The sequence below is a fragment of the Montipora foliosa genome, chromosome 12 (assembly GCF_036669935.1).
Source record: "Montipora foliosa isolate CH-2021 chromosome 12, ASM3666993v2, whole genome shotgun sequence".
Lineage (NCBI taxonomy): Eukaryota > Metazoa > Cnidaria > Anthozoa > Scleractinia > Acroporidae > Montipora > Montipora foliosa.
The window spans coordinates 35,670,420-35,684,735 of record NC_090880.1 but is presented as its reverse complement, the minus strand read 5'-3'; the positions used below and the strand labels follow the sequence as shown (position 1 = coordinate 35,684,735).

At 38.8% G+C, this 14,316-nt stretch overlaps 1 long non-coding RNA gene across 1 annotated transcript; it reads right to left on the bottom strand.

The window, feature by feature from the left end:
* Window positions 1-12,190: 12,190 nt before the first annotated feature.
* Window positions 12,191-14,316, bottom strand: LOC137979089 (uncharacterized). Its single transcript, XR_011118258.1, has 2 exons — window positions 13,415-14,316; window positions 12,191-12,512 (listed from the first exon to the last, which is right to left on the bottom strand). It is a non-coding gene; the product is annotated as an uncharacterized lncRNA (long non-coding RNA).

Below are 14,316 nucleotides of genomic sequence, written 5' to 3'. Positions count from 1 at the left end.
CCGGCAATTTTTTGTAAATGGTAAACTACCTGAGGGAAAAGAACTAGGTTGAACCTGGGTGTCCTGTGAGAATTCATTTTGACGTTTTCCCGCCGAAACCAAGAGAAGTGGAAAGATGACAGAGATTGTCTTGAAAATACTGGCTACTGCTGTCTTAGCTGCAATTGTATGGGGCCAATATTGCGTGGAAGAAACCCTTGATTGTAACCAAGATGTGCCACTCATTTTAAAGCTCGGTAATGTTTCCTGTGCCTGTGATAGGAAAGAACATGCTGGAGCGTTAAAGTACTCCAACGGACTCGTGAGTATTTGCTCAGGTAGCAGCAACTGGTCAGTTGTTCTGTTCAAATGGATTTATGATTACGGCACCATACGAAATCCGGCTTCTTCTTGCAAGGATATTAGGGATAAAGCCGTCGAAAAACAGCTCACCGATGGAGTATACTGGTTACGTTTTTCAGGTAAATACGTCTTACAGGTAAAACAGCTTTCTACGACCTGATGCTTACTCATTTTCAAACAAACTTCGTTTTAACTGATCATGAAGCTGAAGCTTAATTGAGCTTTACCGTTTTGTTTTCTTCAGGGAGATCCGCTTTAATTTAAAAACCGTTTAAGCTTATTTTTTTGCATTAACTGCTAAATCGGATACTTTCTTCAAGTGAAAACTTTTGTTAAAAAGATCAGCGAATTTCATGGAAAAGAAGAAAAGCGAAGGAAAAAAAACAACTTTCAAATGAAAGTTGTCGTTTCGATTTCTATGACCATTCATAGCCCTGTTAACTTTACCAATGAACAACTCCTGTTTCCCAGTGTTAAATTTCATAAGCTTGTGTGTTTGTAAAACTTTGATTGTACTCGTTGAACAACTAAATTAACGGCTGTTCTTGTTTGAGCTTTCTCCTGGGATCCTTCCGCAGTCTTCGTAATCTTATTAAGAAGTCAGAAATATTTAAACTGGCCTCTAGATTTCGATTCAGTACCGCCGAAAGAGTTTTGAAGTCAGCTTCGCGATGTGTTTTGGACCGTCAGTTGATAACAAATTCTTCTTGTTTCAGCTTTCGTGGGACCTGATAATCAAAAGTGAGGAGTTTTAGTTTTGGAGTCGCGACTAATTTGAAATTAGAAACTCGAAAGTTTACGCGAACTTAGTCTCAAAGGTGTTGTGTAATGTCTAAAGGTCAATTTTACAATGAATCCTGCCAGTATTTGGTTGTCAACTCAATGCTATAATGTCGTGATCTTCAAATTCAACTTGCAAGTTTCATGCTTATTTAACTCTTAATGTCATCATTATTATCTTTGTAGTTACTCTCGGCTAAAGAATAAAATGTGGGAAATTGTGTATCAATGTATTGAGATCCTCATGCACTAGAAATTGCAATAGTGCTTGTTGAAGACAATTTTAAACGAAGCTTTCCATATTTTACACCCATTACGTGAAAAAGAATGGCTCTGCTGTTTAACATGCAAATAATCTCCGGCAGTCGAAAAGAATTTTTGAAATACCTTGTGACTGGTTATTTCCTGACATTTTCCCGATCTTACACAATTTTGAACGATGGTTAGGCAAAGAGACACCGATCAGCTCAGTTATCTGTTAACTTGTAAACGATTCAGAGATTTGTATGGAACTCTGGTTATGGACTATTTTGTCTAATTAATAATCCTGTGCGGCTGTCAGGTATATAGATGTAACCTTCCTGGGTGAGGTTGCTTTTGTCGTTCACATTCAATTTTCACTGAATTGTTGACACCCGATAGATTATTATTGGTTGGTTCCTGGAAATTTCAGCCCTGTTAAGACTTGTAGGCCTCTTTGAATGTTACAAAATGCCTCAGTCTGAAGAAACGAAAACCTAGCTTCACTGGCTAACATCTGTCTGTTTTCTGACATTATACTCTCTTAATAGAAAGTCCTCTGTCCGTTCCCTTTCCAGTGTACTGTGACATGACGGCAGGTGGTAAGTTATGAGATGTTCAGCATCACGATGTCACAACATTTGTTATGTTAGAGAAAACTTGAAACTTCATGACACTTTTATTGAAGGCTCCAATCTAGGACATCAAAAAATATTGGTTTTTGATGAGAGGGGAGTATACTTATAGGACAAAATAATGTCAAGCTACTGGCCCGCGGCTACGTACTTCATGTTAGTGGAAAGCGAGTGCATACTCTCACCAAAGCATACACCCTTCTACCTTTATGTATGATTAGATGTTACAATGAAAAAAAATCTTCACGAAAATGTGAAAATGCTTGTGAAAATCTGTTTGCTTGAGAACTTATGAAAATTAAGCTTATGTTAGGACCCTTTGCATTTAACAGAACTGCCCGACCAGACCAGGTAGTTGGAAGGACTAATTAGCTCTTAAACGCCTTCCAACACACTCCAGGGTTGATATATACTCCCTCAGAAGAATGATAGTGATTTTCAAGTCGTTGCATTTTCTTTGCAAACTGACTAGTCAGAGCGACCAGTTCTGACAAAAGGAAAGCGCCCTTAGTCTCCAGCGTTTGAGTTAAATGTTACTGTAGAATTTGAGGGAGATGCCAGTTTTGACAAAAGGCATGGCAATGTGATAGTGTTTTTTTTCATCGTAGGGTGGACCTTGGTGTTCAAAGCAGTAAGTGGTGTTGATAACAATGCGACATCGGCACTGGATGTGTACCAGAATAACACGCCTACTGAAGAATTCCAAACAGTTGCTCTTAATGTCACAAACCAACACAAAAAGCACTATATGAATACATTGGCAACACATAGTGCGTGGAGTAGTCCCTCGAAGGTTAGGAAAACCCCATTTCACAAGTCAAATCCGATCCTGAGTCATCTTCGAGTTCAAGTTGTACTAAAGTCACTGGTGTTCAGTTTCCCTTTCAAATTTCGGGTCAACAGATTAAGTGCAAGATCATGAGTTTTAGATACTGCTTTTGTCTGTTGTTTACGTTTACAATGCTTTGAGCACAGTTGTATTGAGTGCTCGGGGTCAGCGTAAGGGTTATCATGCTAGTTATTTCACTTCACGCCAAACTTTTCCAGCTTGGCAAAGCTGGAAAAGATCATACGATCATAAGGTTGACTGAGCTGATAACCGAGATTTAGTAACTAAAGCCGACTAGAACACTACAAAAGTAATATCTGAGGTAGAGCATGTAATAATTAAGTAATAGAGGACTTTTTCCGTGTTTATATTACATAGCCTCGTCAAAACCCGAGGGGGCTGGGAGAATTCAAGACATTTATTCAAACCCGTGACCCAGTCGAGGGTTTTCATAACTGTCGAGAATTCTCCCAACTCCCTGACTCGGAAAAAAGTCCCCTATTGCTTTTATAAAATATTTTCTTGATTGAAACAGGTTTTTTTTATACATGCTCATATTTCCTACAACCAATCAAAACGGGCGTCTGACAACTCATTCGTGTGATGTCACAGCCGTGTATACATATTCTCATCTAAACACAACTATTGGCCAATGAGAGTGTGCGTACTATCCTAATTATTTCATAACGTGTGATAACCTCATTCAAATGATACAATCATGGATGATGCCTAATTAACCACACATTATTTCTAGGTGAGAGTGTCGTTATACAAAAATGGCAGTGCAGTGAAAGAGCTGCTTTTTCGTGGATCAGCTTCAACTCGGGACAGCTGGTTCTCAGCTGACAGACTTCTTATCTCGCCGTGGACTGATATCAAGACTGAACCAAAGAACTACTTTTCAATTCAGGGACATTGTACCCCATCAAAGTCACCTTGTCGCTCCTTTTTTATGAGCAGGAGATATTCGGACTGTGTTGAAGATACCGGCTGGCTCATGATCACGGATGGTCCTTGGTGCGACTGGGAAAAGGCTCCCTTTCATTTCAAAAAGATTATATACAGTAAAGGAGACAATTACGCACATTGGTCAAATAAAGGTGAGCGATAAGAATGCCATTAATCTTGCATTAGCTAACGAAATTTTACTGGACAGATCCTATAGTTATTTTTGTAACTAGTTTGATTTATCCGCAACAGACCTCTTTTCGTGTGGCATCCAAATAAATAATCCTTTGTTTTAATGATAACAATCCTTACCTGTTCTACTATAAATGTGAAAACTGATGTATAATAAGAATTTCGGGAAGGTATATTAAGGCCGATACACCCGAGGGGTTTTGCTCCCGGAGCATAATCCAGGAGCACGCTACCGGAGCAATTCTCCTCCGTGACTACCAACCATTTGAAGGGAAATCTTCATCCTCGGGAGCATAATTTCCACCCCGCGAAATTCTATACGGTATTAAACAGGTTAAATATTTCGGAGCAAGCTCCCGGGGGAAATTGAGCAGATTTTAAAATATTCCCTCATGTGTACTGACACTTTCTTCCTGTGCGTGGATTAATACGGCAAATGTAAGACATTGACCAATCAGATTACCCAATGTTTTCATCCATAATTCCTTTGGAACTCTTGACTCGAGCTCAAAATTCAAATTGGCGATTGAAAGATCTCGAACTAAAGCAAGTGGATGCTGGGGAAAAAAAAAAGGGGAAGCTGCCTGGAGTGTTAGCAACACACTACTTGTAATAGACCCCACAGTTACATGATAAAAATCATATAAAGACTATGTAAGTAAAGCCATAACGAAGAACTAATTATATAAAGTGCACCAATATACTGGCCAAATTACCTAAAAATGCCAACACGCAACTATGCGCGCATATCAAAAGCTGCGACGACACACACTTCTTCTTCTCCAAGCATCATCGTCATCATCATCATCATAATAAAAAAAAATCAATTTTCTTCTTTGAATTAGAACTCAAGTAAGCAGTCCATTCCAAAGCAATATATATATTCTTACTTTCCTTTCCTCCCTCGTGTGTACTATAACATGAAGCCCGCTCCCGCAGCATTTTCCCTCATGTGTACTGGTCGTACAAAATGACCCTGGAGCATGCCTCGGGAGCAACACCCCTCGTCTCTATCGGCCTTTACACTTGAAGAGGCAATGGGCAAGACGCGTTGCCAGCTAAGGCGCACGGTAAGTGCCGGGCTGAGGTTGTGGTCATGCTAGGTTTGGGGCAGGAATAATTTCAAACCATAAGTAATGCAAGAAGGGGGTAGTTTCTAAAGAAACTGTGGTGCTGCGTCGGTGGGGAAGTAGTATACAAAAAGTTGGCTTTATCAACGGCGTTGATAATGTAAATTGGCCACCGTACAGAGAATCTAAAAGCTGACGTTTCGAGCGTTGGCCCTTTGTGAGAGCGAATCGAGGAATTGTGGGTTACGTGTAGTTTTTATAGTAGAGTAGGAGTTACGCTATTGGTGGTAACATGGCAACGTGAAAAATAGACAAACAGACAAATAGGCAAACAGTAGACCACTCGAACTTTGCCTCCTCTATTCGTTAGGCAGTTCCTTTCAAACAAGCTCTCTGAACTGAACCTCCTTTTACAGTACCACGCGCCTTACCGTGGCCACCAATAAACTTTGACATGTGACATTTACATGTAAATACGTCAACTCAACAACCCATGCAACGGTTTTCAACTTACAACTGTGTGAACTTTGCAAGGAGGCGTGACTGTCAATAACATTCACACACCCTGATTGGCGGAAAATGTGTAAAAAAAACTTTGTTAGGTGGCCACGGTAAGGCGCGTCACACTGTAAGTCCTGCGGTAAGAAGTTCTGAAGAAACAGTGTCCACCGGCGACTGAATCCTCGGGCAATAGGGGTATCAGACAACACTTCTTGTGAAGGTGGAATCTAGCTGTAGCATTTGAATAAAATGTCTTCCAGTAGATCAGTTTTAAGAACTATCCACAAGATTTCTCTTTAATGTGATTAACACCCTTTGAGAAACCTGAGCGGAAGACTGCTTGCTGTTCCTAATTCATCCCAACCTCCCTTTTAGCACTGAAGTCTTGAAGCACAGCCACGTATGAGTAGAGACGCAAATTAATTTTTATTGATGTATATGTTGTCGGTCAAATCCGGTCTCAGGTTGAATCCGTTTTTACTTAGGTTAAGGACGGTGCCTACCATTGTCATTGCGCATACGTTTTGCGCGTCTCGAGATACTCGGACTTTCTATCGGTGATGCTTACTTATACAGGGATATTTTTGCGCGGTTTGAAACTACCCGGAGAAAGTAGATCTTAGTATGTACTCTTGGTATCCAAAAAGAAAATTGGGGTAACCATGCATTTTTCAGAGATGATTAAGCTTCAATTTGCGAAAGAATGTCATACATTGCTTTGTATTTTAAAGATTTTTACAAATATTATTCATGAATTATCTTTGAAAAATGGTTACCCACAATTTTCTTTTTGGATTTCAATAACACTTGCTAAGATCTACATTTCCTGCATAATTACATACCGAGGCAAAAATATCTTTAATTAGTAGGCACCGTCCTTAAATAGATGATCTTCATTTTATCTTGTGTAGTTCTGCACGAACGTGTGTTTCCCAAAGATGAGAAGCGACATCATTTAATTAAGACAAGTTTTATATAACCCCAAAGTACCACCTCACACCATAGGTAGAAATTAGAGGGGTCGAACATGTAACCGGAAAACTACAAACATCTTTCTAATAATCATGCTATATTTTATGTTATACCTTTTTCAGAGGAAGTTGGAGTAGCTGACGTGCTTGCAGTTTTTGTCATGTGATGTGATGGTTCAATGGACACTTTATTTTGTAAGCCCCACCATCAAAATTCGATTTTGATGGGTGGGGTCTTACGATATTGATTGCTACACCATGATTTTCTGTTGCTCTTAAGCAAAATTTTTGTTTGTTTTACTATTTAAATAGATACGAGCATTGAACTTGTCAATCTATTAAATTAACTTGGAGAAAATAAAGTTCTATATTATAGCGTATTGCATCCCGTTGCTCCAACAATAGCGGCAAAACGAAAAAATTGCAATTTTCCGTATCCTGTTGGAAGCACGACTGCCACTACATTTTTCCTTAAATACAACGCCTCCAGACAAATTTCTTGTTTTACCGTCAAAATAACGTCTGTAATAGACCTAGCCGCGTAGCAAGCGTTGCCAGCGGGAGAGAAGCGAATTCATTTTTCTGGCAGTGCAACTTGAAGTGTAATTAAGAACGTGAGCGACATTTGGTAAAGAAAAACAAGTGGTTTCTCCTTCCCTTAGAAAGAACTGAATTTTACTGTTGACAAAATTAAGTCGAGGACCCACTCTCATTGCGGCTTTGATTTGTACACATAGACACGTGACAAGCCGCAAGCACCTTGGGAACGAGGTCGTGCGAGTCTGAATTATTAGGGACTTTAAGATATACGACGGTGACGGTCGACGAAAACGTCACCTCAAAATATGACTTTGCTCTATCATAAATCTTTCGCGGTCTCGTTCACGTCCTACAATATGGGCGAAGTATCCTAAAAATAAATTGGTACGAGCGGTTTCAGAATGAAAAGAGAGAAGGAAAAATTCTCTGTTGAATCATAACGTTGTAAAATCCGTGCTGAACCTGCAGCACGATTATTTACGCTCTCTTAACCAATACAATGATATTATTGTTTTGTGGCGTTTTCGTAGCAGGAGCTGTCGTGGTTTCTTAATTAAACTCCCTATTAATCGCTCGAGTGACTTCGGCTTTCATGTACCTCCTGGATACACTCAATAAATCGTTAGTGAAATGTCAGTTCGATTACTGCGACCCTGTTTGAGACACGATTGGTAAAACGTTATCGGACAAGTTGAATAGACTACAAAACAGGGCCGCCAGGATGATAACCGCTTCTTTTGACAGATGGTCTGATGCATTACGTCAGCATGCAACGTCACTAGGACGACCTTCAAACTAGACGCTTAATTAAAGCAAATCGCTTCCATAAAGTTTGGAGTGCATCACATCAGGGTTTATGCCCTGAATTCTTGAGTGACATGTTAAGTGTTCGCTAACAACTAGTGCAAAGAACAATATACTAGCCAGAGTAATGTATAAAAGTGTGAAAAACAGGGTCGTCAAATGCAAAGTCAAATTATTTTAAAGAAAAGATCCTAGAAAAAAAGGACAATATAAAAAATCTTTGGAAGCTGCTAAAACAGAGTGTACCGGCTAAACCTTCTCTCAGAGACCCAAATCCTGTTAAAGTTAACGAAGAATACATAAACGATCCTGCGAAAATTGCGGACGTTTTAAATGAATATTTTACCTCGTTAACTATAACATCAGAGCCACCTGATGATCTGGTAACCACATAGTCTGAGCTTGATGCTCTTCTGCCAAACTTTGTCAATACGCGTATACATGATGAAGTGCAATTCTGCATTCCGCCTGTTACTAAAGAAACTAGACGCTCTATGAGCTTGCACTGGGTTACCTGTGGTACGTGTTACTCAAAAACAGAAGGGACTGAGTTGGGTGGTATTGAACTGCAGCGTTCCAGGCAATTTTTTCAAGTCGGGGGTCATTAAGACCATTTAAGGACGTTCGCGCCCTAAACGTTCCCACGTACAGACTTTTTTAAAACTTGCCATGCAGGAAGGTAATGATCTACTTTTGCCAAAAAGGCAAAAAAAATGGGGGGTCACAATGCTCATTTCGAGATCATGAGGTGCACTTTTAGACGCTTGCGTTATTTTAAGACGATCTTAGCTTACAATTGTCAGCAATAAAAAAGCTACATTCGTGAAATTTAGATCAGGTAAACGTACTCAATTCAACATAACTAATATAACTAAACAAACTTTGGCAGCTGATGTCTTTTTCAGAGGTGAAATAGATCTTGAAAAACGATACATATTAGTCTAAGAAAAAAACGTCGGTCACACGAGAGCATAGAAGGCGAAATATTTGTAAGTTCTCACTTACAGATTTTTTTTGTTTTTCGTTAAAAATGGACAAAATCAGGAAAGGAAGTGATCTACCGAAAGAAAAATAGGGGTCACGAGCATTCAAGAGAGTAAAATCGCTGCGAAGTTCTCAAAGCTATTGTCTATTCGCACTGTCACGCCATTGCGTGACATTTCCGAGAAGACCTGGGTCCACTGCTATCCCATGATGCAACATGCTTTCACGTTCCATTCTTGTGGAAAATGTTTGCGCCTTTAGCATCGTGTTTACCTTCGTGGTCTGCGATGCATGACGTGTGCGTGACATGCGCGAAAAAATGCGCAGTAGCAATGGGCGCGAACGTCCTTAAGTAAAAGTATATAAAATTATTTCGATACGCTGGCCCCGTCAACTATTTTACCAAGAAGCTGATATCCACAAGTAGGGGCGTGTGGTTACAATTAAATGATCAAATCTAACAAAACTATTTACAATTATTTAATGTTTTTTTAATTTCTTGTGCTTACTACCGACAAATCACCAACTAATAATTACGTTGACTAAAAATCCTTTCCAGAACCAGGAGCCCATGGGCTCCTGCCAGAACACAACGTAGCTATATATCGACAAAGCCCGTTTTGTTTTTGTCATTACTCCCATAGGAGACTTTTAACAATTTTTGACTCGTCTCGTTTGTGGGAAGCACCAGTTTCATCCGGTTAAATCACTATCCGGCGTGTAAGAAAAGTGCCATAAAATAGCAACCTCGTTGCCAGGCTCTCTCTCTCTTTTTCTCCCTTTGTCGTCTTTCTCGACGAATATCCACCCAATCCAGACAGAGCGCAAAAACCGCTAGACATGCGCACTAGAATCACACTTGTGTTGCCGCCATTCTATTTTCAAAATGGCGGACGACAAATCAAAATCTACCACGTCTTGTCGAGGCTGTCACGCCGCTGGCGTTTCTCTGAGAAAATTTGCAAAAAGATGATCTGAATCTGCCATCATTCAACGATGCTTCAGAGCCGTCAGAGAAGAGATCGGACCAAAACCAGTACGCCTAAAGCAATAGAGTTTTTGACGAGCTTCGAAGCTTCATTTGACGTTCGTTGTTTAGAGTTTTGCGTTTCTTAAGGTGGTCGGTTACTCTTTAAGCTCAGAACAGAGATATGTTGGAGGTAAATTATTTTCGCGAAACATATCAAATATGATTTTTTTTTCGTTGATATGAAAATTTTTAAGAGGTCTTTAAAGGTGGAATTCCGATTTCATACACCAAGACAGACTTTTTCAAATCGAAGTTTGAAGAGAAGCAGGTTTTTTTACCGGTAGTGTTCGTCTTCACTGTTGTAACTGGTTTTACACAGAAAAGCGAAGTCCAGTGCCTTATACTTTCACGCCACTCGATATAGTTTGTGAGGTTTTGGGGTCGTAGGTTGTCCTGAAATGCATATAGCGTACATGTATGTTTTTAACTTCGAGTTAATATCTTGTCAACATTGTTCATACAATGTAAGTTTTCTCGCTTTATAAGCCAAGGCGACAGAGCGGCTGCCTGTTATATTAAACAGCGGCAAATATTGACAACAAACCCTGTTATTTTCTTCCCTTTAACAACGTTCATTGCTATGTTTTGTGTAACTAAAAATAAAATATGTCAACTGTCACATCTGACTACCGGGGGATTGTGTGCTTTTTCAACTTTATGGGACTCTTTGCAAAGGGCGAGTAAAGTTTATTCAACAAAGTAAGCTGCTTTTTCCGTTTAGAGACTGAAAATGTCAGCAAAGGTGCTCTAGTTCAATGTGCAAAGCGATTTTTTTGGTTTTTGATGCCAGCAAAACAGTTCACCACACTAGAAAATTTTTATTCACTTGCTACTGGCTCACAAAGACTACAGAATTTGCCACATGGATGAATACATTTCACCAATGAAGGTGAGTGATGCAATAACATTACAATAGTTGCAATAATAATCTCCCCTGAATTGAATTTCCCCTACCCCTCAATATAGATTCTACGCCCCCTTCTTTGTCAGTGCCAAAAATCTTCCAAGAGAACTGAAGCACTAAGTTACACAGAATTAGTCAGACAGGTAGAAAACCCTCAAGAATCAAAAGCAGAAGCTGGATATCAAGCAGAGAAAAATCGATAACGAAAACAAAAACTTTCACAAAAAAACATGAAGTTAAGTATTTGGGTTTAGCTCATTACGACAATGACATGCCAATGCCTTTGCAGTACTAACCCCCCCCCCCCCCACCCCCCCACTAAACATGTTTCATTTCATATTATTATTTACATGGACAGAACAAACTGCATTGAACACGATGCACAACCCCATGAATTTCTCAAATTGCTTTTGGCCTATTATAAGACCTGTGAGTCAAACCACACCAAAAAGTTAGCTCACTATAATAAGGTAAAACAGATATCATTTTCATAATGGTTATGCTTTACAATGTAGCTGTGTCACCAAACACCCAAGGTCAATAATTTTGCTATTATCCCAACAGTAAACACTTAATGACTGGTCCCGAGGGAAACAGTTCATTTTGTTTCCCTAAAAATTTCAATGTTCCCCTGAGGCGCAGACGAGGGAAACAAAATGAACTGTTTCCTGAGAGACCATTCATTAAGTGATTTGTTATATAGCACAAATAGGATCAAGACGTGCAATGGGAACAGCAACGGTGGTCGTCGGTCAATATTTGCGGGCAACAGTGCACTGTTACCCTCTGAGGTCATAGATTTTGCACTGTTGCCTGCTCAGAGACTTTTGAACGACAAAAGTGTTTTTGTTAGATGTCATGTGACCTTGAAGTAACCAATAAGAGCATGCGCTGCTGGGGGCAAAAACAGTTATATAACAAAAATAATTATTATTCAACATAACACTTTTGCTGGAAAAACAAGATCAGCAACACAAATCAAATGTTGAATTGAGAGAAGAAAATATCATGCTTCACAAAAAAGGACAAAGTTATAGAGACAACACAGTTTTCAAGAAAAATATTGGACTGACATAAAAATTAATACCATGCACATGTAACCCTGTGAAAAAGCACCCCAAATGCCTAAATTTCCAATATGGGTTTTAGAACAAACTTTTGCTTATCACGGACTAAATTCTTATGGTCGTTAATTTTCTTTCTAGTGCAAATAATATTGAACAAAACAAAATAGTGTATTGTAATAATCAACTGATGCATGTTTAGTATTTTTTCCTTTCATTTTCCCGAATTTGTTCTCCACCTATATATATCTGTTTGAGTCAAGTTAGCAGAAAGTTGGGGAATCCACTCAAAAGAGACACTTGTAATACCACTGGCAGTACTAAATCCTAACATTACTCAACAACAATGACAATATTATTTGTGTTCCTTTAATATATGTTTTACAACTAAAGGAGACACTGCATTTAGCTCTCTTGTGCACCATACAATTTCACAAGTCACTAGTCAACCACTAAACAAAAGGAGGAAAGAACTTATATGATCCAGACAAAATGGGAAATTTTGGTGGTGAACATTCTCCAGACCTGTTTGAGAATATCTTCCATGCCACAATGTATTTACAATAATGAAAAGGGTTTTCCGTGAACCAAGAAAGCTAATCTGCAGAGAGTAAAAGTAGGTTGCTGTACTACTGCACAACTTCAGTTTCTTCATAAATCAGGTATGGCTACCATTTCCTACAAACAAAAACAATGATAAAACCATTACACAGAAAGTGAATAATGACACAGTAAGCACAAGGGGAAAGATAATACCTTACATTATGAAATTTTGAACCACGGATACTGTGTTTTTCGCTTTCTGATTGGTTCACTCACTCAGTTAACAGCTCTTATACAGTATGACATAATATGGAAACTGATTGCGCCAAGTGTTACCACGCTGGAAACTGATTGCCTTTAAATATGTCCAAGTGTTAAGAATCAAATGAAAATTTAATAAAACAATAATCAATGGATATGATTGAGTTGTTGATCTCATATCAACATGCACTCATGGAATTATAATATTATTGTTCATTATTGTCTTGTGCTATAGGAATTATATGCTTATTAGTGTAATTACTGAAAGTTCTCTGCACTGATTGCTTGTCATTGAGATGATTATTATTACGTGATAATCACCGAAGCGGTTTTTTCAAAATAGCCACAAGCTGTTTTGTTCAGGTGACAGACGAATAAATTAATTGTTTTAAAGAAAATGTGTATTATTCAAATAATCAACTATGTAATAGGCGATTTGCATGATGGCATCATTTACTAAGAAATTGAGTTGCTTCTATTGTCAGGCAAATTTAAATTATTGTTTCTGATATTCCCTCAGACTTTATGAATGTTGGTGAACAAAAACCTCATCAAAAACTTCATCTGGGTTTTTATTAACCGATATTCACCTTGCCTTCAGCGAAACAATAATTGTTAATAATTATTTTTTGGTGTTCATACTAATTTTTAGTGTTAAACAACTTTCAGTCAGGGATACGCATCTAACTAAAGCTGTAAGGCTTATTATTATTATTATTATTATTATTATTATTATTATTATTATTATTATTGTTATTATTATTATTATTATGTACCTGAAGTGTTTCCATGCTTCCAAAGCTTTGCTGCACATGTGTTTTTGTAGCCGTTTTGCAAACTTATAAATATGAAAAAGTTGACCAACATGGTTACTCTGTTACAGTAATGTACTTTTCTGGGCTGTTCCACAACTGATCAGGACAATATTGCCAAACACTGAGTGGAAGACGCTTTGATGCAGATTTCCTGGAATGGTTTCTGCAAAAATATTTGCGAGGAACAGCAACAAAAACCTCGCACAGATCGATGGCATTTAACAGTCAAGGTTAAGTGACGGGGAAATTGTAAATCCCAGGTGTTAAGAAAATTCAACTTTGTGGCTGAAGTTCACTCACAGTTCATCTACAGCAAGAAACCCAGTGGACGATTTTATACGATCAAAGTTGTATGACCGCGTTACGTTACAGTCTTCAATAACAACGGCCAGCCAAACTTATTTTCAAAAGCAAAAACCTTTCGTCCATCAAGACCAAGTTGCTCCTGTAGTTCCCGAGAACAAAGAAGAATTTCGTTGCCAGTTCGCTGGTTTCTGCAAGATTTTTAAATAATCTGGGGGCAGACCAACACCCCATGTCAAGAAAATTCACAGTAGCCAAAACCAACAAAATGATACAAGAGGACGCATTGCTACTTGACATGCAGACTTGCGAAGTAATCAATCGTGTGTCCTCGACCGTTGATTTGGAATCGCTGAGTGTTCTCTCCGACCTTGAAAAAAAATTCCTCTGGCACCCAGGGTATGAGTCGTCTAACTTTCCACAAAATTTGACAAATGCTAGAGTGTTATTCTCCACTTCGATCGATCACTGTCTCGATCACTTCGAATCTTTAGACTTTGCGCAGGCGCAGTTACGCGAAAAAAGCCATTTTACGTCATTATTCTCTAGCCAATCAGCGG